Source organism: Cavia porcellus, unplaced genomic scaffold (genome assembly GCF_034190915.1).
Source record: "Cavia porcellus strain 051 isolate PalLab524CR breed Dunkin Hartley unplaced genomic scaffold, mCavPor4.1 scaffold_8, whole genome shotgun sequence".
In the NCBI taxonomy this organism is placed as follows: domain Eukaryota; kingdom Metazoa; phylum Chordata; class Mammalia; order Rodentia; family Caviidae; genus Cavia; species Cavia porcellus.
This window is the reverse complement of record NW_026947491.1, coordinates 70,662,938-70,690,214: the sequence shown is the minus strand read 5'-3', so window position 1 is coordinate 70,690,214 and position 27,277 is coordinate 70,662,938. Positions and strand designations below refer to the sequence as shown.

Here is a 27,277-nt window from a genome sequence, read left to right as displayed (position 1 = left end):
AAAAATAACTTTTAGGAAAAACTATTAACATTTAACCATCCATTTAAAAACTTTTAGATGACATAGATTATATCTACCTCTTCCCACACTTTAATAGACTGCACATTTTATCTTATGGTACATTAATATACACCAAATGTATACTATATATCTTTTAAAAATATATTTAATTTTTAATCCTACATATCATTTTAAAAATGAAAGTCTTTTTATCAACTTTGCAACTTCTTATTATTAGCTTAATTACTCTGATTGTATCTTATATTGCTTAGATCTTCATATTATTCACTGAATCATTTACTATATTGCACTTTTAACTTGTACCATGCACTGTTCTAGCTTCAGGAGTAGAATGATGACAAAGAAAAGCCTCTTGCACTAGAGGGACTCATAAATCATAGAGTTAAATGAGGAATGTTATCTCAGATTTTATTTGGAAATGGGGCCACTTAGTGAGCCATAATTTCTAGAATTATCTATTATAAACAACAACATTACAGCACAATTTGCCAAGCCAAAGACATCAATAACTAATTAGTGTAGCGTCATACTGGTGCTGGGCCCAGAGTAGGCACCTACTATACGGATGACATGAATCAAGGATGGGCTGAAATATTTCCATATCAAAATAATATTATTTTATATCTTTACTAGATTTGGAATTAATCCTTGTAAAATATTTTCTACCTGCAGTGTCTAGTTTTGACTGATAATTTGCCAGTATCCATTTTAAAAGGGTGGATAATAAGAAATTGTAGTATTCTTTTGTGGTGAAGACGTAACCTCTCTCCACATGAAATGACTATGAAAAATTATCTTCCTCATTGTAAATTGTACTTGAATTGGCCTGCAAGATCAAAAATATCTGTGTTTCTGTTCTCCAAAACCCAGAGTACAGCAGAAAGCCAGCTGGCAGGACTTGCTGGCTGCCTGCCACTCTCTTCTGAGGTTGCAGTGCAGTCCTACGGGAAAAAACAATCATGAATTCTGTTTAACTAGAGCCATAGAATGGCATTTGCTTCTTGATGGACTGTGGGTCTATTACTAAGACAAACTAGATTAAAGCCATTCAAATCCTACTTTCTGTGACTCTGAGAAGATCAGAGGGCTGAGGAAGTTTTGAGAATAGGAATTATGCTGTTTGTCATTCCTTGACACAATGACAAAACAACCAAATAGAAAAGTAAACATTCAGGCACCAACCTGTATTTTTACAGCTATTTTTCCCCTCAAATTGAATTGTTTAAGCATAGTACACAGATAACCTACATATAAGAGGAAATAAGAGGAATGCAACAAAGGTTCTTGCTAGTCATTGTTCCAAAGATACTGGCATTTTTAAAATCACAAACTCTCGAAACAAGTCATGAGCTCTACATATTCCAATTTTTCCAGAAAAGAAAAATGAGACAGAGAGGCTAAATACCCTCAATATTGCAGCACTAGGGTAAAAATCTCACTCAAAAATGCTTTATTAACCATTTAGAGAGAGGAAATGATTTTTAAACTATGATTATTAACATTCAAGCATATGTGATTACTTTAGGAAAACTGGTTAGTAAGTTTAGGATGATTTTTCAGTTGGAAATGTTTCACCTCCTTAGGAGCTAAAGATGAAGAAGGCTTCCTAAGCACAAACACTGCATAGACTTTATATTTTTTCCATTTCCGACCTTGGGAATTTTGACTCTACTTAGGCAGGTGTACTGTATTGTTTACAATAAAAAAATAAAAATAAAAAAGCCATGACAAGAGGTTCAGTGCTCCATGCTCCATTCCCTAAGCATAATACTATTTCAAAACCATTGCAAAAGGAATGCCTACAAATTTTACATTTGAAGTTCACACTTTTATTAACAAGTCATTTTGATTTTTGAGCTCTTGAGATGATAGAGTTAAAGATTTAGAATTGGGCCATGTACAGACTTAATAAGTTATGCACATGTTTTTTAGTGTTACTGAGCAAATAAGTGTATGGGATCTAATTTGAGTCAGTGTTACAGTATCTTCTACCTCTCTTTTTGAAGGATCAAGATGAACTGTACAAGTCTATATCATTTACACAATGGTAAGTATTCACTTCCAAGATTGGACAGTATCCAAGTCTGGTCTACAAGAAAACATCACAAAACAGTTTAACTTTAGGTCACTGGGTATTGAATCCTACCCAAATTAGTTTAAAAATAGTTGATTAAGTGATATTTTCTATATTGGTATTTTTGAATCATAGAGAAGGGAAAGTTACTTTTCTTTTAATCTCAAAAATTATTAATAGTAGCCTGATATTTGGCATTTGTTATAAAAAGAAATGAGCCTAATTTTTTTCAAATGCTAATTTAAAGAAAAAAACTCAAAAGACAAACAAAACAAAAACAGGAAAGCTATTCTCTCTCACATTTGGGATTAATTAATGAGATGATTTTACATATTTAAAGGCACAATCTGCTACTTATATAGTCCATATGCAAAAAGCATAAGTTTACAATAAAATTTACTTTGAACATTTTGTCTTTTAGTTTACTACTGATGTCATAAATTTATTACATATACATTAAAAGAACATAATAGCATCTTTGTGAAGTTCTAACATTTAATTGAGCTAAAATTCTATCAATTTTCTGTAATTGAAAATAAGTTTCCTGTAGCAAGTGATTTTTATATGTTGAACATGTAAATGTCTCATAGTCCTCTTAAAAATACAGAAATAATAAATTTAAAGTTATTGCCAATTATTTTCATTTATCAAGGAGTAATGAGGATAATTAAAAGACACCTTCTCATAGATTTTACTGTCTTCAGATATATCATGTTTCATAGTGTTTTAAATGAAAATAGAATTAAATGGCTTTATACAGACCTCATAAACAGTTAACAGGATTTATTCAGTCTTAAATCTTACAGCATCTCCATTTATATAACGATGTATGTCATAGAGGTATTCTTGCCTTGGTGAAGGTTGATGCTGTTCATTCCAAAGTAAGTTCATCTCTTTTGTGGTTTAGAATAAATTTGTCCTGTCTTTTATGAACAACATATTTCAGATAAAGTTTTGAGATGCTTCAGATAAATATCTTCAAAGAGATTTATTCTTGTTTATGGACCTTGTTTTGATTTGTGTGTGTGTTCAACATAAAGGCTCATGAAAATATTTTCCTTCATAATTTTCCCATAGCATTTACTTGGTTACTCCTTTATCATATATTTCCATATGTTGCTTCTTTTGAATACATTTTCACATGTTTTTCTTGTCATTTCTATGAGTATATTACTTATTCATCATTAAATACAACTATGGACATAGCCAGATCTTTATTCAAATAAGAGATGTAACAATTTAAATTACTAAGAAAGAATAAAAAGTTCCAATTTTATACTAATGCCTAGGTAAAAAATGATGAAATGATTTTATAGTAGAAAGAGATTTTTAGAAACTCATTCATTGATTCATACTGCACACTCATAGATAATATGCCAGATATGCATCACCTATCTTTGAGGTAGGCATAATTATTTCAATTTTTACATTTGAGAGAAAGATTCAATGAAACAAAAACCATCTACTGCTGGGCAATTAAAAAGTTTATCTTACTACTGTCCTTATGTTTCCTTCACCCATTTCTTCTTCTCCAGAACCACTAAAATTATTATAATATTCCTCATATAATGGAAAGCCTGATTGCTCCAAATTGAAATTCCAACTAGCTACAAAGACTATAAATAGAAATTTTGGTCATTACTGTTACTTTTGCACGTCCATTGTCCTTAGTAGACTAGAATTTGCTCTTATTCTTCAAATAATTTGCACATATCACATTTACTTTTGGTCCTATTGCATCAAATATATCTTCATACTTAAAATATTTTATAATATGGCAAAAATATGGATCAAGTGGAGCGCTTTTATAAAATTCATGAATATTTAAGTTTTATTCACAAGAAGATTAAAATATCTGTGATAGCATATTTTATTTTTCAAATGAAAATGCCATCTTTCAAGCCACGAAATATGTTTTGTTCACTAATTGCTAAAACAAATGTTATTTTACTTGAGAATTTGACAGAATAAACATTATAGTTGAGAACTTTTGGTCGTTTTATTTAGTATGTTGATAACTTAGACCTAAACTACTAAAAGTCATTAGTTAGATTTGTGAGGCAGCCCTTTTTATCTTTTCTCATTTTGCATTCAAAGTGATGTTATACCTAGAAATAGTCACTTTTATTCTGAATAACTCATTTCGATAAATACTTCTAGGTAATTTTGTGAAATGCTATGGAAAAAACCCAAAGGAGAATACATTAAAATTTCTTAGTCATTACATAATTTAATTTTACCTATTTTTAAACTGACAAAAATTATACACATTTATGGTATACAACATACTTATTACATACTTACCATTTTTGTGATGAATCTATTCTAATAGCAATTTTTAAGTATTCAACATATTAATTACAGTGGATATATAATGGTCTCTTGAACTTAGTCCTGTCATGTAAGTGAAATTTTGTTCTTTGACAGACATCTCCTCTGCACCTCGGCCCACAGTTATCTACCATTTTACACTTTCTGGATTTGACTTTTAAAAATTCTACAGATAAGTTGAAATCATGTAGTATTTATCTTTCTGTGGCTGTGCTAAATATCGTAATACTAACAGTTAGCTCATAATGAGCTTTTACTCTTCTCTCTGATAAGCACTTAGTATGCAATCTCTTACTGAATTCTTACAAATTAAAGTGAGAATATTATGTTAATGTGCCTTTTCACTGAGGAAACAGAAGCAGTAAGAGCAAGTAGCTTGCCTTGTGTCATACACTAGAAAGCCATTGAGGTCTATCAGCCTAACTCTCTGCTGGGACTAAGGGCTACTACATTAGGCTGACTGTAAAGAAACAATAAAGGACATTTGCAAGCTCAAATTAAGATGAGGTATAATGGTAAGAATCGAAACCGTCCAAGTACTATAAACAGACTAGAACATCCTGATGGCACAGGTCTTTGTGAAAAACCTCACATGTGAGGAACAATTTCAACAAACTGGAATGGTGGAGAGAGAAATCTACACAGAGGAAATTTATGTTATTGAAGGTTCAGATATTGATTTTCCTGACACTTGTTTAAGTGTGACTGAAGATCCTTTTTCTAGACAATTAACAGATGCAATATGAATAAAAAGTTAGATGGAAAAGGGTACAGATCTCTTTATCAATCATGGTTTTTGTCTTAGTTTTAAAAATTTCACAGAGAAGGTATTCATTGCTGGCCTCCTCATTTCCCCAGGTTCCTGGAAGAGTTTGTGTGGGCGAGACAGCCTGAAAGCTGAGGTTTTGGCCTTAGAGGGCATTTTTTTTATTAGGCCCTGTATCTTTAACAGGAGTATCACATAAACTATGCACTAAATGGATCTCTAATACATTCACCTAATGCATAATGGCATTTTTGTTTTGCTTATCTGTATAATATGAAAAATCCAATTGTAAACCTAATGCAGGTTTAGGTTACAGTTTCACTTAAATTTGTTTCCAGCAATATATTACTATTCAATATCATAATCATTCACTAGTCCTAGTCTTACCAGAAATCATAATATATTAAACTTTATTCAGATAGAAAACAATATCTTTGCCTCTATAATATCCCCTCTAAGTTTGAGTTTCATGAGATCAAAGATTGCAGGCTTTTTATCTTTTGCATAGTCAATCAATGTTGATATTTAAACTTCTACTTCATGGAGCCGGAGAAGAATATGCCTACGTGAGCTGGTTTTGAAAACTATATTTAGTATTGACTCAAATGTGACAGTCTAAGTAGAATTTCCTTAAAAAAACAAACAAAAAAAACCCTTTAAAATATATATGTTATGGCTGGAATGTTGCACAGTGGTAGCTAGTTTAACTAATATGGGCATAAAAATATTTTTTAAAGGATGTTGTTATATTCAGATACATGATTGGTTTTGATAAAATAGCTTTATTTTCAGTTTTGACAATGAACACGTTCTATACATTAGCCAGTGGAAAGCAAACTAAATAAAAATAGAGTAAGAAAAGAAAATAAATTTGAAGATGTAAACTGTCCTTTATTATTAGTCACTGTTCCTTTCAGTAAGCTGCTTCCACATACCAGGGATTGTTCTCCATATGTGCATTCACGTTTGTTGTATGCATCCTGATTGCACTGATGGAAGTCACTGTTTACTTCCAATAAAGATTGGTGGACGCTTAATGGTAAAGTTCTTTAGGCAGATCGGGTGCGTTCAGGGTAGTATGGGCATAGACAGTAAAGCTCTTTAGGAAATCTACTTATTTAGGTGACTTAGTTGCCGGTGAACACGAAAGATTGGAATGTGACAATAACGCCTATATTTTCTGATTGTTTCTAACTTAAAGTTTAGAATTCTTTGCGTCGTGACTTCTCAAATTAGTGTCTGTAACTAGTTATTTCAAAAATGTTACAAAATTCTCAAATTTAATCTTTATTTAAGTTATTAAATATTTTTCCTTGAAATAATGTTGAGTGATCAAACATGCTGCTAAATCAAATATGCACTTGGAGTTTACAAACGTCAAATTAATTATGACTTTGTTTTGCCGAGTTTCTTAGCATGTATTTTTATTTTATTGAATGTTAAATCAGATCAGCAAAATAAAGCATTATTTTCTATGGCAGTCATCTCTTATATTTGTCAAAATCTATAACTTTTAAATATTTCTACTTTAAAATATGATGCAGAGAGATGGGAGAGGGGATGTGGACCAATTACTTTGGAGTATATGCTGCTGATTACCTTTTGTTGCTAAAAAATTCTATTTTATATTATTTAAAAATGGTTTAAAACATGTCTATATCTTTTGACTATAGTGGTTTATTGCTTTGGTGTGTGTGACTAAGATAATTTTTGAAGAGTACAATATGACAATTATTTTTTAAATCAGTAGTAGATAGGAGGTATATTATATTTAAATTAAAGACTGAAAGATGATATTACCTGTATTAGTAAACCCAAGAGAATAACAAAGGAGTCCAACTGTATTTATGAAGTTATAGAAAATATCACCACATTTGACCACTTGGTATAGCTCAAGATCAGTAAGAATTCACCTTGATTGGCATTCAAGTAGATCATACACAGTATCCAAAGAAAACCCGCAAGATCTTTATCCCCAACTAATAAACATTAGGACAAAAATGACACACATAATGATGTACAGAATGAGGACAGCTAATAAACACAGCTGTGAAATAGCTAGTAGCTTATTTGTAGTTTTCTTAAAATTTCTAAAATATCCTTCATATTTTTTGTACAAAGGATTATATGAATAAGTCTCTGTACTTCAGTTTCACAGGACTGGCTTTGTGGGTTAAAGATGTGCTTGCGACGGAATGCCTTTCAGTCTAATTAGGTTTATTTTGGTACCTACTAATTTAGCCGTTAAAGAGAGAATACAGAGGAAGACTGCTCAATGGGTATTGTTAAAGCTGTGAGTTTTTACCTGCCTCCTCTGTGTACAATGAAAATTTTTGTAGCCTTTCAGAGGCATTTCTGGCAAATGCTTCCTTCATTATACATGTTCTGAGATATCTTAAGTCTTACATTTTAAAAAGCTAAAATTCTATTCTTCTGTACGTAAGGAAATATTAATTAGCCTTAATGTCACTATGAAATTAAGTATTTAAAGAATTTAAACTCATTTTCACTACTTTAAAACTTAGTAACATCTAGGACTTCTGTTAACTACCTTGACATGTTTGCTCCAGGAATATTCCACTTTTATTAAAGTATTTGAAACTATTCCATTTTTAACCTGATTTTTATCAAATGAGAACTCAGAAGACAATCATAGTAACTAGAGTAAAGTAATGAAATGAATATACAGAAATTAATGCTCACCTCAGCCATTTACTGGTTTTCTAGATTTTTTTTTTAACCAAATCAGGGAGTATTCTAAACCTATTTCTTATCAACAAAATGAAGAAGATGATGATACCTAACAGAAGAAACACATGTGAAAATATTTTGGACACTATACAATTTATGTGGTGGTTATTAATCCTTCCTAAAATCTTGCAAATGTCGTAACAATAACTACGCGTCAAGATCCCACTTTGTGCCTAATGATATGGTAGGTGAAAAACAAAACAATACAGTATAAAGGATTTAATTCTGTTCAAAATATTGTAGTTCAAATGAGAAGATAAGATGAACTCTAGGTAAAATAGTGGACTAGATGTATACTTAAAACACAGAAAGATTCATGCCAGGAGCTTGACTATTATTGTGTAGTTCTACAGAAACTTTCCAGCAGTGAGTTACATTTTAGCCACGCCTTGAAGACAGGGCAAGATGTAACAGTGCATGTTTTAGATAGATTAGAGGTAACAGAATACTGTTAGGGGAGGACTTGAGAAAGAGGAAGCTGGTAGGAGGTAAAGGTCAAAAAAAATTTGGAAGGGAGAGAGTCAATTTTGGAAGCATGAATGAATTGCATAATGAATGTTATTGCAACTGATAGAAATTCTGATGCTTGGAAAGAAACGAAGGCAAAAGATAGGTTATGTGAATAGAAGGAAGTAGATCAAAGGAGGCTGGACAAAGATGGATAATTTCTGAGCTCATATTGAGATATTTAAATGACTGTATATGATCTCTTCTGCCACGAAATTACATTTCCTCTTCGAATTAGATAAAAGAAACACAAAGAGACAATGCACTGTATATAGTTTAAAAAGCTGAAATACAAAGAAAACGTTTAGTGTTTAACAATGTCAACTGTTTTAATATAGTTTGCTATTGAAAAACTCTTAACTCTAGTAGCTGGACTACAGGTTTTTTCCTTAATCATACATCATGATGATTGTTGTTATTAGTTATTTTAACTACAGCTGTTGTTTTATAGTAAAGATGTGTTACCAAGGACACAGTTTTTAAAGAGAAGCAGGTAGTAAGCCTGAGGACGTAAGAAGCCTTCGAATATAAAATGTCTTAAAGAACTTTGTGCTCTGAAGTAAAAAATAGAATTGACAGTGAGCAGCAGGAAGAAGGTGGATATGCTGGAATGCAAATCACACGCTTGGTTCCTTTATAAACAGTGACTCAGAAGCAGCCTAAAGATATATTAACCAATCGCCAGGCAGTAAGAACACTAGACTGTGAATAGTGATGAGGCCAGAAAATGGATAATGAAGAGTAAAAGGCAGATAATATAAAGTAGGGAGGTCTCTTATAAATGGTAAGGAGAACAAGAGATCAAGGGAGCAAGAAGGGAGGTAAGAGAAAAGGATGGAATAAAAGAATTGAAAGAAAAAGTGGAAATAGAACTTTTATAAATGAGAAGATATCCAAGAGTTGGAAGGAACAGGGAGGGATGAAAGGGATTGCGAAGAAAAAAGAACTAAGATTTGCTACATACTCGCACAAACTCCTCACGATAAATGCACTGTGTGTTACAAATCTGTACTAATAAAAATAAGTTATAAGAAAGAAAATTGACTAAAAGTAGTGATCTTCGAAGAACTCTAAGAAGTGATCTCCACTACAATGAGTAAAAATAAGATCAATTATGGAAACATGGAAATAATGATCATTTATATATCATTTCTGTGTGCCAAGCAAATTCTGGATACTTTATACGTGGTGTAATGCTCAGTAGGCTAAATATCCCACCAATTTGAATCATTTAAAAAAAGTTATAAAAATAAGGATAGGTCTATCCATTTCTCAAAAAAATATTCTGTCTAGTACTATATACTGGACCAAATATTAAAGAAGGGAAAAAACTAGGAACAATGAGTTGAAATATGAGTGATATACTTACATATGAATAGTGTCCCACAAATAGAGGCTAGTGTTTAGTCTTCCAAAATCACAGAAATTGAAAAAAATACTTAGTTGTACAAAAGATTATGAAATCTTTAAAAATATCTCACATATATGATGTTCTACAAATTTGTATCTTTTATTATTTTTACTGAAGACATAATCTTAATTTTTGAATATTCAGCCCAGTATATAGTACAGAACAGAATATTTTTTGGATAAATGGATAGACCTATCCTTAATTTTTCATATAATGTTTGTTTATTAAATAGGATTTCAACTTAACTATTTAAATGTTTTCTTGAGATTTCCTTGCAAAATTTGAGAAATTCTTTTCAGAAATAACATTGTTACTTTCATATATTTCTATCTTGAAAGTTGTCTGCTTTCAATAAGCCAAGATCACATTGAGAAATATAACCAACTTTCTTTTCTTTTTTTCAAGTAGAGTATAGGTATAGATTATTATAAAATGTTAGATTTTCAGAAAGAATACACTTCAAGCAGGAAGTTGCACTTAATGAGGTTTCGGGTTACTTTTTTATTTTATAGAGAAAAAATCAAAACAATAATTAGAGGGTTAACAATGGTTAACATATTGTTATCCTTAAATAAGTTACTCAGAATACAAGATGTCTGCCTTTAATTGTCCAAACAATATTAGCACAAGCCTTTCTTTTCAATGAATTCAGAAATATTAGTAGTACAACTATCTTAACTGTCATATATATAATATACATATAATATATATTTACATATAAATATATCTTTCAGCTTCTCACACTAGGAAGACAATACAATGTTTACACATGTGAATCTTATTTATTTCACTTATGACTATGGTCTCTAGTTTCAACCATTTACCTATAAAAGTCTCAAAAAAGTTTATTCTTTTTATGGCTTAGTACTCCACTGTATAATATAAAAATAGCACATCTTTTTAAATCTCTTTTGGGAATCTGAGATGAATATACACTTCTCAGATGAAGAAATACAAAACAGCAAATAAATATATGAAAAAATGTTCAACATCATTAGTCATTCTAGAATTTCAAATTAAAACAAAACTGAGATTCCATCTCACTCCACAAAGAATGACTATCATCAAGAAATCAACCAATAACTAATGTTGGAGGGGTTGTGGGGGAAAAGGAACTCTTCTGTACTGTTAGTGGGAGTGTAGAGGGTGCAAACACGCTGAAAATCAATATGGAGATTCCTCAGAACACTAGCATTGGAGGTCCCATTTGACCCAGGTATTCCCCTTCTCGATATCTTCCCAGAAAAATTAAAAACATCATACCACAGAGATCTATGTGCACCTATGTTTATAGCAGCATGATTTTAACAGTTAGATCTCAGAAACAACTTAAATGCCCATCAACCAAACAATTGATAAGTAACTTTCTTAAACAAATATTAGTTATACATTTCTCTAAAAGCTGGATAGATATTGAAATCATGTTTTGGCATTTCAAGAAAAAGAACAATAAAAAATAGATATTGATTAGCAAGTGTTTGGGATATAAATAGATGGATATATTCTCTTTATGCCTAAGGAATCCATGTTCTAATAGAAAAAATAAGTATGTAGAAATAACTGTACTATGAGGAATATAAAGTATACATGTATATGTTATCTCATTTGCAAAGGAAACAAGTCCTCATAAACCTTCATATATCAATTAGTTTTCTACCTCATACCTAACACAGGCTTTCAGATCAGGAGACTAAATAGTATATGGATGATGAAACCCTTTTGAATGACTTAACATCAAATGCTTTGTGCTTGCTTATCCACTGACTCTTAAGTATCCATTTTCTTTACTACCTGCACTGTCTCGCTGACTTATAATTTTCTCTGAAAGTTTATCATGAACCTTTCTTAGCTTAACTACAGTATAGTTACCTGAAAAAAAGATTAAAAAAATTCTAGAATATTTCAATGAATGTTCACTTTCCAGCAGGCAACAAATTATTGATTGTGTATCAAAGATATCAGGAGTGTGTACTACTGAAATACAACTCATTACAACTATAAAGATTATAAACATGCTTTAATTCTAAATTTGATGATATGTCTTTGATTATAATAAGCGACATTTAGGTAATAGCTGATTTTAAAATACTGCAGCAATATTTCATGTCTTTCAAAATCAGCCTTCAGTAGCCTGGGTGACATTTGAAATGGTGATATTGATATGATTTCATTTAAAATGAAATTCAATGTAAAAAGTTGAACAGAAAAAGCATTTTGCTAAATATCATTTCCTTGGAAAGCAATACCAGTCCAGGCATTTTGTGAGGATAGCTTTTAGAACCAATTGCACTCATTCCACATTCATGAACCCTTAATGCGTCTCTTTCTCTGATGCTTGAGAGTGCATTAGTAAGTCTTTCAATCCCTAGAACCAGAAAAAATTAGCTCAACTTTTATCTGTTTGTCCCAGGACAGTCATCTTGCTGGTAAGATGACAGGAAAAGGTTGCAATATATGCTAAAAGAATAAATAAAATTCTTCCTTGATGAGGAAAATTTAATTTCATTTTTAATAAAAATTTTGTGGCAACATACTTCTAAGCACTGTACTGTACTTAGAGAAAACACATAGGGAGAAGATATGAGGCGCTTTTGCTTCACGTATAATCCTACAAAAGGCAAATTTTTCTCTGGGTTTCATCACTGACCCAGTCAGTTGATTCTATATGAATACTATTCAAGATGATCCCTAAGAATTCTAAAAACAATTACAAATAACAAAAGTCAACTAAGGGTTGCCCTGAATAATATCCATTGAATGCTTTTAAGTACTTGTTTATTGCGTGCCATGTACTGCTTGGTGAACCCTGGGGATATAATTGGAAACAATGCAGTAATGCTTCCTGCACTGATAGAACACTTAAATTCAATCTGAGTGTGTGTGTGTGTGTGTGTGTGTGTGTGTGTGTGTGTGTGTGTTGTGGTGATAAACATTTATTCTTCATTGCTGTTATTTTCAGACATAATGCATTACTTTTTAAATAAAAATACAGAAATATATAATCTCAGAGATTTTTGACAGTTATTCACAAGTGAATCACGTAATCAAAGATACTTTAAAATAATATCAGTCTAACAATCTCATTGTTTTATCTTTGGCTACATGATTTATTTTTCAATGCATTTTTCAGACATTTTCTGAAAATGTGTTTTCACACCCAGAGGATGTAAGATCACAGACTGTTCCTATTATAAAGAAAAGAGACAAAGAAGAAGAATAAATCTGTAATGCTATGGTTTGAAAGAACACATTAGCAAAATAATTGGAAAATTCCTTTTTAAAATTTTAACACCATATATTTAAAGCTTTTTTCTATATCTCACTTCAAGTTTTCTTCATCTAAATTTAGTTTCATTGGCACACTCATCTATGAGATATGAGCCTATATATACCCTTCTTTAAAATCATTTAAATATTTAACACCAACCCTTAAGTTCTACTTATAGCTTCCAAAAAAAGAAAGAAAGAAAGGAAACACTTTTAATGACTATTCAAAGCTCTCTAACATAGAAAATGTGCAAACTCTTTTTTTTTTTTTTAACTCAAGACCTCACGCTTGCCAGACAGGCACTTATACCACTGAGTTATATCCCCAGCCCAAAACTATGCCAATTCTTGACAGGAAATCTTAGAGGAATTTTGAAAAGTAAAATATTCATATTCCCATAATATGGAAAAAATAAACAACTGCTTTCATATATACTTAATAAAAATCATTTTTAAAGATCCATATTGGAAGCCTGAAGCTACCATTTGAGTGTTAACCAATAGTGGCAACGTTCATAGCACTCATGCACTTCAATTCAGATTGGATCCAGACACAGTATAAAGCTCTACTCCATTTAACCATGCCTGTCTGTCTTTCCTCCAGATGCCAAACTACATTTCTTCCTTTTGTGTCTACATCATAGAAAACTCACTTTTCTTTAATGAGTGAGAGTAAGGAAAATATTTTTTTAGAATATAGACCACCCCATTGCTTCTATGTACCTCCCCATTCATTCGACAAACATTTTGTCACCATCTGGGATGCATCAGTGGTGATGAGCTTTACAAATGCCATCACGGAGTGCATGGTCCCTGAGCCCTGGCAGTTTATGTTCTTAGTGGCTTAATAGATAATCTAAAAAGCAAATATGTAAGTACCAATTGCGCAAATGCTAATTCATTTAGCAGCACTAAGGATTGAATCAAGGACCTTCACACTGAGCTACATTTCCAGATTTTAAAAAAAATGTTTATTTATTTATTTGTTAGTTTTGTTTGTTTGTTTAAGACAAAGTCTTGCTAAATAATATGGGACTGGATTTGAACTTGTGATCTGACCCTCTCAGACTGTTGGTGTTACAGCCATGTGCCTCCACTCAAAGAGCAAGTATTTTGAAGTATAGGGAAATATGGAAAATATAATGAAAGAGAAAATTTCTACTACAAGATCAGAAACAGTCATTTTCATCTAAGCTGAGGCTTAAAGAGTGAGTCAAGGTTAGCACAGGAAAAAAAATTGTCTTAATTTTTTTTTTCTTGCCAAAAATAAGCCTTAGGATGAGCTTCACTCCGAGAGCTGAGTTCTTTACCCTCCTGCCCCTTTCCCTCCTGTTTCCTTTCCCTGCTTTGTTTTCCCTTCCTCTTCTCCTGCTTTGAAGGCAAACTGTCAAGTTAAGGCAACTTGGTTTTCCCTGGAGTCCTACACTGCAGGAAGTACCTTTTCTTCTAAAGCATAAATGATTAATGATAGAATCAAGTTCACCTTGCAAACATAGTTAGAAATCAGCTGATTTTTTATGTTTAGTGTTTTAAACTCCACCCCAACTCATTAAGTATACGGAATGTTCCTGTTTAACAAGATTTGGTAGTGTCCATTAGGTGCCAAGCATTCTCTAGTTGAGTGGGGTTATGAGGAAGAATAAGACACATTATCTAAATCTACTGTGCTCATAGCCAAAAGGCAATGGACACATAAACTGATAATCAAAAATAAAGTGATAAATGTAATGCTAGAAATATCCAAGAGTATTATATAAGCTTGAAATAAAGAGACAGATTAGGGAAAGTTTTTGCAGAGCAGCTATACAAACTGACTTACAAAAGATAGTAATTACATGAAGTGCATATGGTAGGGGAAGAGACCTGTTTATGGAGAAGGGACAGGAGAGAAGTATTTCAGGATCGTAGATGACGTGATGGGTCAGGCAGAGAAGGTCAAGTTAGACACTTCTGACAACATGTGAGGCATTTTTAATAGTATTTCAATTTGGACACAAAACTCTAAATACTTGTATCAGTCTTTACTTGTTCCTTAGACTAGTTCTCCGATCTCTACTGTAAAGAAAAAGAAGAAATCTGTTTGTGTCTCTTTCTCTACAAGAAAGTTTTTGGTAATTGAAGAAAGGAACACATTATACAGACCAAGTTTCAACAAAACACCTATTAGCTGTTAGTTGAAATCCTCAGAAGATGGCAGACCAACATGGCTTGATTGAGACCATTAACAGCACTGGTGCCAGTGCAAATTCACACATCATCTATACATGAATATAGCAAGGACATTATAATTTTAGAATGGGAAGTTTATTAAATTTCATGTACTTATGGTATGATAATGTATTAAAAATAAGCCACTTCAAGGTCATATATATCTATTACATGGTCCTGTATATAATGGTATGTTAAATGCATTATAATTTTTGAAAATTGCTAATACCTTAAAGTAAGTTTTTAAAACTATAGATTATTACCTGTTAGTAGGTTGTAATATAAATTTCACTGGTCATGACCATAATATTTTATTTTTATTTTACTTGGAGATACATACACATACACACAGAATTGAAGAGGCATTAAAATACTTAACCAGTCATATTTCATAGAACTTTTCTTCAGATTTTTATGTTTGTGGACTAAATTCAAATGTATGTAAAAAATATTAGCAAATGTCAAATTAGTGGATTCATTTATTTAATATACTTTCCGTAAAATGTTTCCTTTTACCCTTCAACAAATATTGGACAGTCAGAAGTGTAATATCATTGTACACCTTTGAAAAATCATACTTGACAGAGACCAGATTTTTTATCTGTGTGTGTGTGACATAACAAAATATTTAGGTTTAGAAAGAGTTCTGGCTCTATAGATAACACAGCATGTTACTTACAAACACAGCATTTTATCAAAGAATAATTCATTTTAAAAATGTATTATTATAATATTTATAGAGAATCTTAGGGGAAAAGGAAGAGGGCCATTTAAGATTGATGCTTTAATTATTACTTCATTACTGCTGTAACAGTGAGTGCTATTGTTGTTCACATAAGGTAATATGGCTTTGTAAGTGCTTGGTTTACTATCATGGAGTGACCTAGGTAGGCTCAGGTTATTAAGTTCTTGAAATCAGGATATGAATCCAGATAGAGGAAAAATAATTTCCGGTTAATGCTGCAAGACCAGCGTTGTCTAAATGATAATCGACACAAAATGATTTGTTTTATTATGTTCTCGGTGTTTATTTACTTTTGTTTCAAAATCTAAATTAGAGTTTTGTGGAATACAATAAAGATATACTCAAAAGGAAATTACACTGAAAAAAGTCATTACCATGATAAAAGCCAAGGTTTTTACTTAAATATATAGAAATAATAAAATTGGGGTTGAACCATATATTTAATTCCCTCAGAAATGGGGACAAAAGAGAAAGATTATTAAGATTTAACAAAAGATATGCAAAAAGTGCATGCTAAAAGAAGTAGTTTCTCCTTTAAAGACAAAAATAGTTAAGAAAAATATACACTTATGAAAGCATGGATTTAGAATTGGGGTACACATACTATATATTCTATAGCTGTTACTATTTTAAAAAAATAAACATATTGGACCAAATTAGAAAAATGTTAAAACAGAGATGAAATACAATATATTTAGAACATGATCATGATAGAAATAATATGTATTCCATGGTTTTAACTATTAAGAAAAACCCTAATCTTATGAGAACAAACTAGAAAAATATTACATAGAAACAAAATACCATATGTTTAGAACACGCTCAGGTTTCATGTGATTATTCTGCTTTGAAAATTTCTTTAATAATATTCAGAGATTATTTTCAGTTAAAATTATTAAGGCAAAGCAAAACTCATGAAACCAGTATGTTAATATCAGTGTGATTCTCTGGGAGTTATAGTTCCCGTTCCTTTTATGTTTCAAACTTCTATATTTTTGGTTGCTCATGCTCTCTCCTGTTGCTCTATGTTATTTGTTACCTTGTTTTATGATTTTGTGGTATTCACTACTCTGTTTGATACTACTGTGTTTGTGGTTTTTGTTGTTGTTAATTGCCTGTCTACTTCTAGACATAAGCTCCCGTAAAGCAGAGAACTCGCCTGCTGTATTTACCTCTGTATCCCCAGCATTTATACAGAGACTGGCACATAATTGCTGTCACTGATGTTGTTTGCAATTTGAGATATTACAAAGAAAGTATGTGTATTATTTTGTAAAAGTGGATTCTGTAAGCCTATGCGGCATATATGGGAAGTTAAGGCAACTATAAATAAAACATGGCAACATCCTTGAATAGTTCTCTCCCTCAGAAAGCTAACAAGAGTTAGAAATTCTCTTTCTTACACAGTTGGCCCTGAACATATCCTCAGTTTGCTGCTCTTAGCTCCATTGAGCTGATCATTCCAACAGTCTTTAAGTCCTATAAATATCTGTGGACTGCAAAAAGAGGTGAAGCACGGATTCAATCCTTAGTCTCCAATATTCAATCTTCTTGTACCGCTATTATTATAGCAGTTGTTCTATTATTGAATATATTCACATCTGTTGGCAATGACAATAGTTTTAAGTTCTAAGTACCATCCCTTTCCATATTCTTAAATACCAGGGACCCTTTCTGAGCCTCCCTGGTTCTGCCCCTGACTGTCAACTCGGGGGTTAGTATCTGGAGTAACAGTGATTCTTGGGGACTCTGTTAGGAGAAAGGCTGGCTTCCTTCTTCTTTAATGGTTTACTGTCTGAACTTTGTGACCTGAAATTTGTAGCTTTTGCCTACCTTGATCTAACTATTGTCCCTTTTGCAGCAGAACTCTTTTCCATGTTGGATTGATGCTATGCCCAACTTATAAACCCACAATGACACAAGATCTAGGTTTAGATAAACACTATACTTCAAGAACCTTTTCATAGTGATGGAAACAGGACAAGTGACTCAGGTTATTCCAATCAATGTATTTATCCTATTCATTTTTGGAAAAGAAGTTACTGTATTTCTACATAAAAGTTTCTGATATAAGCCTGATTTCACTAGGCTTAGAGAAACCTTTCTACTACAAAGAAAGACTCTGGCTCCCACCCTTCTACCCTGTAAGCACAAAAATTAGTTACAAAGAGAGGTAGTGGGGAGGCAGTAGGAATGAAAATAGACTTTGTCTTGAGCACAGGATTTGATTTCTTTCCAGAGTATTCCTGGACATTCTGGTTGTATGAACCTCAAAATACTTTTTTTTGCTTAAGCCATTTTGAGTCAAGTAATGTTTTAATATATGAAAGAGGTCTTGGAATTAAAAAGAAAAGAGGCAGGAGTCAAATTGGTCATGTATTAACAGAGTAGTAGCAGACAATACCAGGTATTATAATATTTGTATTTTTGAATGAACAGCACTTTTAGTGGTGTAACAGATTATTCAAATTTATCATTCTGGGTCAACCCTAATCCAAGTTTCATGTCTCTCCCATATTACCATGATGATCATATTTACTGAAACCAAGAAGCAGATAAATTAGCCTGGCCCTCTTTTGTCTCTTTTTATTTATCTTTTGGGCTGCCATCCACTCTCCCTTGTCAGCCTTTTATGTATCTAATGATAATGTAGTTTATTTTAGTTGAGTATTAGCTCTGTAAATAGATGGCTTTACTTTAATTCCACATCTTACTATGTAATATAAACCTGAATAAATTATATAATATTCTTTTAAAAAATATTCCTTAGCCATCATTTTAACATTAAAAACTATGGATAATTCAACAGTTATCTCACAGGGTTGTTGGTAGAGTTAAATGGGATGAAGACTTAAAAATATGAAATGCCAATAAGAAAAAACATGATTATCATTAGTTTGTCTATGCCCAACATTTCCTTTAATGCCTACTGAGTGCTTTAGATAATCTTGCATACATCTCAATTAAAAGTTCGACCTCTTTATATCACACCAACTAAAATGTCAGTAATATTAATTCACATTGCACTGCCTCTGGCTATTAACTATGTCCCACAAATGTGTTAGATTCTTAACATAGATTGCCAACGATATTCACGTTAGACCTGAGTCATAGTTAGAATTTATATGCTCCTTGAGGGTAAAATGTTTAACTGGTCTGTCTTGGAATAGAAAAGGGAAAGCAACAATACAATCAACAACTTCTATTAACATTAGGAAACCAGTGAGAAACTCTACTTGTGAGTACCGATGAAGAAGGCAATGAAAGTTGAGGCTGAAAACTTAGTAGCAGTTACAACACTTACTATTCCAATCATATTTCTTTGCACTTCAGAAGCTAGCTTTGAACTAATTAGTTTAGAAATAAGAAAAAAATGAAATGACTTATCTAACATCACAGAGATAAAGCAATGACTAAAGACCAACGGCCTTCGGAACCCAAGCTTAGTGAGTTCTTTTGCAGATTGAAAAGTATCCCTTGAATAATTTTTCAAAAACAGACTTAATTTATTTCAAACTTTGAGTCACAGAAGCAACAACATATTAGATTTCCCTTATATTTTCAGAGGTAAATAAAGACTGATTCCAATACTAAATGATGACCGACCTGTGTTTTTGGTAACCAAGAACAACTTACTAGTTCTTGTACTTTGAGATAACTACAAGATATACTGTTTTCTTTATTAAATGCTCAGGCAGTATGATTCAACAAACAAAGTAACTTAAACGGTTTTCTCAAGAACGTAATTGCAGGCAGCTAACTTGACAATCGATTCTTCATCATGTATCTATAGAATCTCTTATGGTCAAATTAGGCAACAAAAATTAAAAAAAAAAACATTGCCATACAATCACCAGGAAAACAATAACCAATTACCACTGCAAAAACAAGCAGAAAAACAGAGTTCCAAATAGTACACTTTAGTATTTTGGATTTAATACATGACTATCATGTCTCTCAACAGTTTTGCTCTGAAAATAATCAGCAAGAAGCTTTTCATGCTAGGTTTTAAAAGCTTTCAAATCATGGCTTATTCTACTTAAATGTACAAATTACATCAAAAAATGAAGAGATTTCACTTTATCTATATATACTGTTATATATGCTTTATATATATATATGTTTACCTATTCATCTATTTATATGCATATTTATTTATCTATATATATGCTTTGCAAAGCTAATCTAAAATGTATACAAATGAGGAACTGAATTTTTTGCTTGTTGACAACAAACTGAAACCAGCTGGGGAGACAACTATGAGGTCATGACTACCTAGCTTCCATTTGGTGAGTGCACAGAAAGGTAACTCATAAAGGTATGTTTTTAAAAGTAGAGCATTGAAAGAAGTAAAACTAACTTGCAAAATAAAAGGGGAAATGTAGAAAAGAAGGGCTGAGAAAATGAGAAAACCTAAGGGAAATAATGCAAAGGGATTGCTGTATTATTCTCATAGAGAGTTGAAAAAAAATCTCATTTATTCTAGTGAGAGCAGTAAAATACTTTAATGCCTAAGTACAAGTTTACAAGTCCAGTAGTTATAGAAATAAAACTGTTGCTATGTGATAAATATATAAATGATGAAATATCTCAAAGGAATAACAGAGCCTATCTCTTCTATGATTTTCTGAAGGAGTAGGCTTTCCTCTCTCATCAATATTCATTTTAATGTTTTCTAGGAGTTGTTTAGAAACAAGTTGTCCATGATTTCCCTGAAAAAAAAGTCATCAGAATCTTGAACAGCAAGTACTTTTTATTTTTAAAAGTAATTTAAAAGCAGGGCAGTTTTAGTTTAAGGGTTTGTTACTGTTCCTTGGAAATGTCACTGTTTTTGAATTATTAGGCTGAGATGTAGCTCAAGGTGATCGGTTGGCTTTTAACATTTAACATTATAATTTAATAAAATCACTAAAAATAGGCACCTTACTTGTAATGTCATGTTGTTAACAAAGGTTTTAACACAATAATTTCCTGTACACAGACAGTTGAAACTCAAGCACTTTCAGACATAACATGATTCTGCTTATATACATTTAAATATAAAACTTATGGCCTTGTACTCTGAATATTGCTAAAAAAATGGGGTAGTGATGTTATTCTTTTTATAGAAGAGGTCTGATGCTCTAAAAATATATTCTGAGGCCCAACAGTTCGCTTCAGTTATTCTTCAAATCTGATGAAAATGCAAGGGATTAGGCAGAAAGCCAGCCTTCTAAACCAGGATCTGGCAACCACTCCAAGTCAAAAACAGATTTCCGTGTTTTGCTACCTTGTCTTTCTCCTGAAAAAGTGTATCAACTTTTTTCTTAGTCTCACTAACTCAAAACCTCATTGTTAGAGAAGACCAACTGTGCTTTGATAACCTGCTGTCCCACTTGGCCTTGCTTCAAATTCTGTAGTCATTTGTTCAAATAGCATTTCTAGGGTTTTTTTTCCCCAATAAATAAATAAATAAATAAATAAATAAATAAATAAATAAATAAATAAAAAACAGTGTCTCAGATACTTTTTCTCTTTCCTGAAACAAAATACTTAGTGTTCAAAATTAAGGAAGGAAAGGTTTATTTATCTTACTGTTTGTGGAGGTTTCAGTGTGTAATCAATTGGCTCCAAGGCAGGGTAGCATGGCAGAGGCAACAGTTCAGTGAGGCAGGAGACAGCAAAAGCAGCAAGAGCAAAAGTGGGAAAAGCAAGTCTCTTTTCCTTCCTTATATTGTAAGCAGACTACTCTCTCCCCAGGACAGATGTAGCACTCACAATCTCAGGGCCCTCCTCTTGCACAGGATAAAGATGCTTACAAAGTAAGGATATCTGTCCCTTGTTGAGTCTCATAGTTAAACTTCTAAACTTCAGGTTGATACAGTGTATCAACCATTACAAAGAGATAGGGTTTCCATATTTCATAGACGATAAATGGACCTATTGACTATTTGTATTGTGCAGACTAATAGAAGGCTAGCACATTATGAGTGGTAACCACACTCAGCTGGATCTTTCTCCTTTTCTATGAGACCAAATAATTTCAAGATGACATTTAGTAATTAAGAACTGCCTGCTGCTATGATAGTATACTGCTGTTTATATATGCTGTAACTCTCACATACAATTATTCCTAAAATATTTTATGAATAGTCCATCCTAAATGCAGGTATAAAATTGCCATAATGAAATTCAATACTTTGTACTATATATATGGATCCTAGAAGCAACTTTGCACATGATGTTTCAAAATAATGTCTAGAGATTCTATAGAAAAAATGATTCTCTATGATCATAAGGATGAAAATATGTGTATACTTAAGGGTCTTATCATAAGACAGAGATGGATTTTGGAAATAGGATTTGAAAATCAATTTTATAATTATTTCAACTTTATCCTTTGATGTTTAGTAAAAAATGTTATATGGATTCACACTTTGCCAGATCCACTTTTTACTTGAATAACATGTAATATTTATGTAGATAGATAGATAGATAGATATAGATTACATATAAAGATATAGATATAGATACAGGTATAGATATATGAAAGAAATGCTATTCTTCCAGTGGTCCTAAAACTTATGTAAACTCAATATTACATATTAAAAGAGTTAAAGTGAGTTTGGTACAGCTGTGTATGTTTTGCCTCAGTACTTCCAAATGCTTATTTTCCATGTTAATGAAAATAGACAGAAATTTTAATTAGCAAACCTGCTATGATTGAAATCTAAAATGTCCCTCTAAAAGCTGATGTGTTGAACTTTTGAAAGGTGACTGGATCATAGAAATGCTGCACAAATAAGTAGGTAAATCACTGAAGAGTTCAGAGCTGAATGTGGTGTTAGGAAGTAGAGTTTCGTGGGAAGAGGTGGAGATTCCCTCTCTTAGTTCTCTGGTTACCATGGGTTGAGTAGCCTTCCTGTGCCCATGACCTTCCAGCAGGGTCATTTGCACGCTGGAGCCACTAACCATGCACTGAAACTGTGAGCCAAAGTAAACCTGTCATCCTTTCCATTGTTAGTTTTGGGAGCTTTATCCCACCTACAAGAAACTAAGACAAAACCCAATTACCTTCTTTCTAGCTAGATTAGGTGTGGGATGACTGGTAAGCAGGTATCCCAGAGGGAAAGTGAGTCTCAGGCAGAGTAGAACACTCTGTAGAAAAGGGAGTAGAAAAGGGAGTTTTCACCAGGAGATTGCAACTGGCTTGCATGCTTCCTTTTCTATTCCCGAGTTGCCAAAAAGATGGTGTGGACAGGGAGGATGAGGAAGCTGAAGAGATAATACTTCTCACTTCAACTACTGCAGGGTAAGGATATTTTACATTTAAACCTCTTCAGTTGCATTTGAGTGCACATACACCTTTTGCCACTGATTAAGTGAATTATTTAAAAAAAGAAAGCCTTTATCACAAGGAACAACACATAACTACTTTCCCTAATACAAGGCCCTTTGGCATATATAGTAATTCTAGTCATTTTAGAATTCTAGGCATCTTAGAAATGTTAATTAAGTTATACTTTGCAAAGTAACATGTTCATTGAGACAAAGTAAGATTCAGAACCATACCTAGATTTGCTTCACTGGATACTTCAATCAAAATTAATTCTTGACTGAGGCACTTAACTAAATATTGGTACACAGTATTTGTACCTGCTGTTGTACACATGAAGAAATGTTTCACAGCAACTTCAGAAAATTTAGTAAATTATATCTTTAAAAGAGTTCCATCAGATTCTTACACAAGCACAGGGGCTGAGAGCTCTGTAGAAAACCACATGCTTTAAAAATATGCAACATAAACTTGCAATATAATTTAAAGTAAAATTATTTTCCAATTTCTGATATATACAAGAACAGTGACATTAGCATAGTCTGCTATCATAGTTTATCTTAAAGTCAATATAAAAATAGGTCCTCAGGAACTCATGAAAATATAAAGAAAAATAGCTCTTTTCTTTGACTTGAAAAGATTAAATTTTTTCTTCAGAAGATAATGAACCCACTGCAGAGGTTAAAATCAACTGTTAACAACATTACTAAAAATATTGATCATTTCTTGAAGGACTAAATGTAAAGATATCTAGCTATGACCCCATAACCCAAAAAAGCAATGATAATTGCGTTGTTCGTGCATATAAAAATTACCTGTAACTTACAAATATTGTAAAAAACATCTTCTAAAAGCACCGGAGGGACAGAAACTCTATCACCAGTCAGATCCAGATCATGTAAAATTGTAAAATTATGATTTTGATTTTTTTGTTAGCTGTATATGGAGATGCATCTTTTTGTACTGACAGTTTAAAAAAAATGACACATGTAAAAATCACTTTTGCTCAAAACTATAGGGCCTGTACAAGCAATGATTTAGGACTTCTTACGAATATCTATGGAATCATCACCCTTCAACCAAAGAGCCATCCAAAGCATCTCCAAACATTGCTATCATTCTTTAATTGGTTCTTTTGACAAGAGTACCCCCTAGTTTCAGCAGAGTATGTGCTATTAGATCTTCTCCCATGTAAAAATGTTATATAACTTTAGAATATAAACACACACTCAAGTGTATATTTATATATGTATATCTACCCTTGAATCAAAATCAAGATCATTTTTTAGACTACTATACATACTTTATCCCTATTTAAATACATTTGATCAATTTCTATGAAAATAAATTCAGCCAAAAAGTATATTTTGTATAGTAAGCTTTTATTTTAGATACATTAAAAGTAAATAAATAACTTAAAACTTTCTAAAAATCACAAGTAGATCAAATATTTAATTAAAAACCATTATCTTTTATCAAAATGCTTGTAACACTCATAATTACATTATATCATAGAAGAAAGTATAACTTTGGTTTGAGTTTTTAAAAATATTGCCAAAATTATATGTTAACTAATCAAATTGTTTTATTTTTTTCTACCCTCAAAGATATATAAGTATTATCATTAGGAAAATACATATTATTTTATGTCTGCAATTAATGATAACACTTCCTTGATTTTATATAAACTGTAAATCACAAAATCAGTTAGTATTTCAAGTTCACATAATTATCTGTGTTAAGTATGAAGTTTTAAAGATTAATTGACTCCTTTGGAAATTTACTTTAAGTTGATTTAATATGCTTATATCAAAATAGATGAATTAATATTACTTCCATGTACTGTAAATTCAAATTATCTTTCAGATTTCTAGCATATTATGCATTTTATTTGTTAATATTAAAAGTCATTTTTCAAACATAGTTAAGACAAGCTAGCACTGTCCAGTTTTATTTTTAGTTAGCATAAAATGTAATATGCAAATCTTATAAATATCATTTTTTTCATTTTCATATTTATTGACTAGAATTATCTAATAATTTGTCCTGACAAACTAGTATCCTCCATTAGGAAATGAGTTTCAAAACTACTCAGTAATTAATCTTTGTCATGCTGTGTTTTTGTAAAATGAGTGTTTTAGGATTTCCCCAGCATAGTAGTTCTGATATAATTATCAGACTTACTCTGAAACATTAGTAAGACTTGCTAGAACATCATTTTAAAGGGAGAAAAACACAAACATCATATGAAATCATAAAACTAAACAATCTTGGGGGAAGACAAGGTAAAATTTCCTAAAATGTATCATTCCTATAATGTGTCTCCCTAATGCATTCAGTAGGTTCTGAAATTAGTTCTGACTTTCAAAATACATAGGTTTAATTTTTCAGAAGTATGTGAAAAAGTGTATACATAAATGCATCTTTCATATGTTATTGTTTCAATTAACATTTGCAAAGACCAATGAAAATAAATATCACAAACCAAGCCAAAACCTTAATATCTTCCTAAGATAGTAAAGACACAGGCAAACAAAACCTTATTTCACTCACATGGAAAACTGTTGGTTTCATTTTGCACATCCTTTCATGTCTAAACTTGTTAATTCAGTTGTACAAACACAGGCAGTAATTAAGCAATTGCCCTTTTGTCCTTGCAACCGAAAGGTGGCACCTCTAAAAATTAGAGTTAGCTTTCAACACAGACTACTAAAATTTTTAAAAAGTCATTTAAATGTCAAAGCCCTAGAAAGAAAGTGCATGTGTGCGTGTGTGTGTGCGTGCGTGCTTGTGTGTGTGTGTGTGTGTGTGTGTGTGTGTGTGTGTGTGTGTGTGTGTGTGTGTGTGAGCTGCCTGTGTGTTGCAAGGTAATTCTGTTTAGGAAGGGAAGATAATTGTCTCAAATGGAAAATGGTTTCCAAAAGAAGACACATTACACAGATAACACATGAAATCAGCTCTTCTCTAAGTTTGTGTATAAGCTTACATGTTAAAGATCATGTATTTGGTGAAAGAAATATTTTCCACACTATGTAGACTAGTGTGGAAGATGGGGCAGAGTTAAGAAAAAAGACGCTCTTTTTGTTTTTCAAGTGGATGTCTTGGGAAAAATAAGAAAGACTTGATATTTCCCCGGATAAAGGAAAGGATTGGTCTAGATGCCAACATCAGATGACTTTTCTGTGCTTCTGTAGGACCCCTTGGATTGCTTTCCCACTACATCTTACTAGACAGTGCACTTTACCTCCTGCCATCTGAGCGTAATCACTTATCTGTCTCTGATGAATAACATCAAAGATGAAATTAAAGGCTGTTGAAGCTGTGGTCAAGGCTCTGTCCAACAGGTTCTGTTTCCTTGACTTACTATGCAGGCAGCCAAGGCCACAGTGTTGTTTTGATATCTTTTTCTTTCTTTTAACAAGAAGAAAACAGGAGGAAAATGCTTTCCCTTTCCAGGTTTTTAAAATGTGAGATTATCTTTCTACCATTACTTTGGAAACTTTGTCCTACTACAAGAGGATTTGTGGTCACCTGAGCCTCCATGTGTCTTCTAAAGGGAATGTTGAGATTGCATAAATATCATTTCCTACCCTTGAAACATTCTCATAGTAAGAATGAGCCAAAGCATGAGTTTGATATCCAGGCAATAAAATTCCAGCAGATAGGACAAAGGTAAAGGAAAATGAAAATTCACATACAAATAGAGCTTTAGTACAAAAGATAAAGTTGATTTATTTCACCAAAGGGTTAATAGCTGAGAAGTAAATAGCAACATATCATACAGCTAACTAGATCAGCTTTCTCAGAGTAGAATTCCAAGGGGCTCCTGATAGTGCTGGTGTCACTTACCAGTCTTTCAAAACTTTATATATTTTTGCTCC

At 32.1% G+C, this 27,277-nt stretch overlaps 1 protein-coding gene across 2 annotated transcripts in view; it reads right to left on the bottom strand.

The window, feature by feature from the left end:
• The window catches only part of Syt1 (synaptotagmin 1), a 515,260-nt gene that overhangs the window by 486,738 nt on the left and 1,245 nt on the right, over positions 1 to 27,277 (bottom strand). The window lies entirely within an intron of this gene.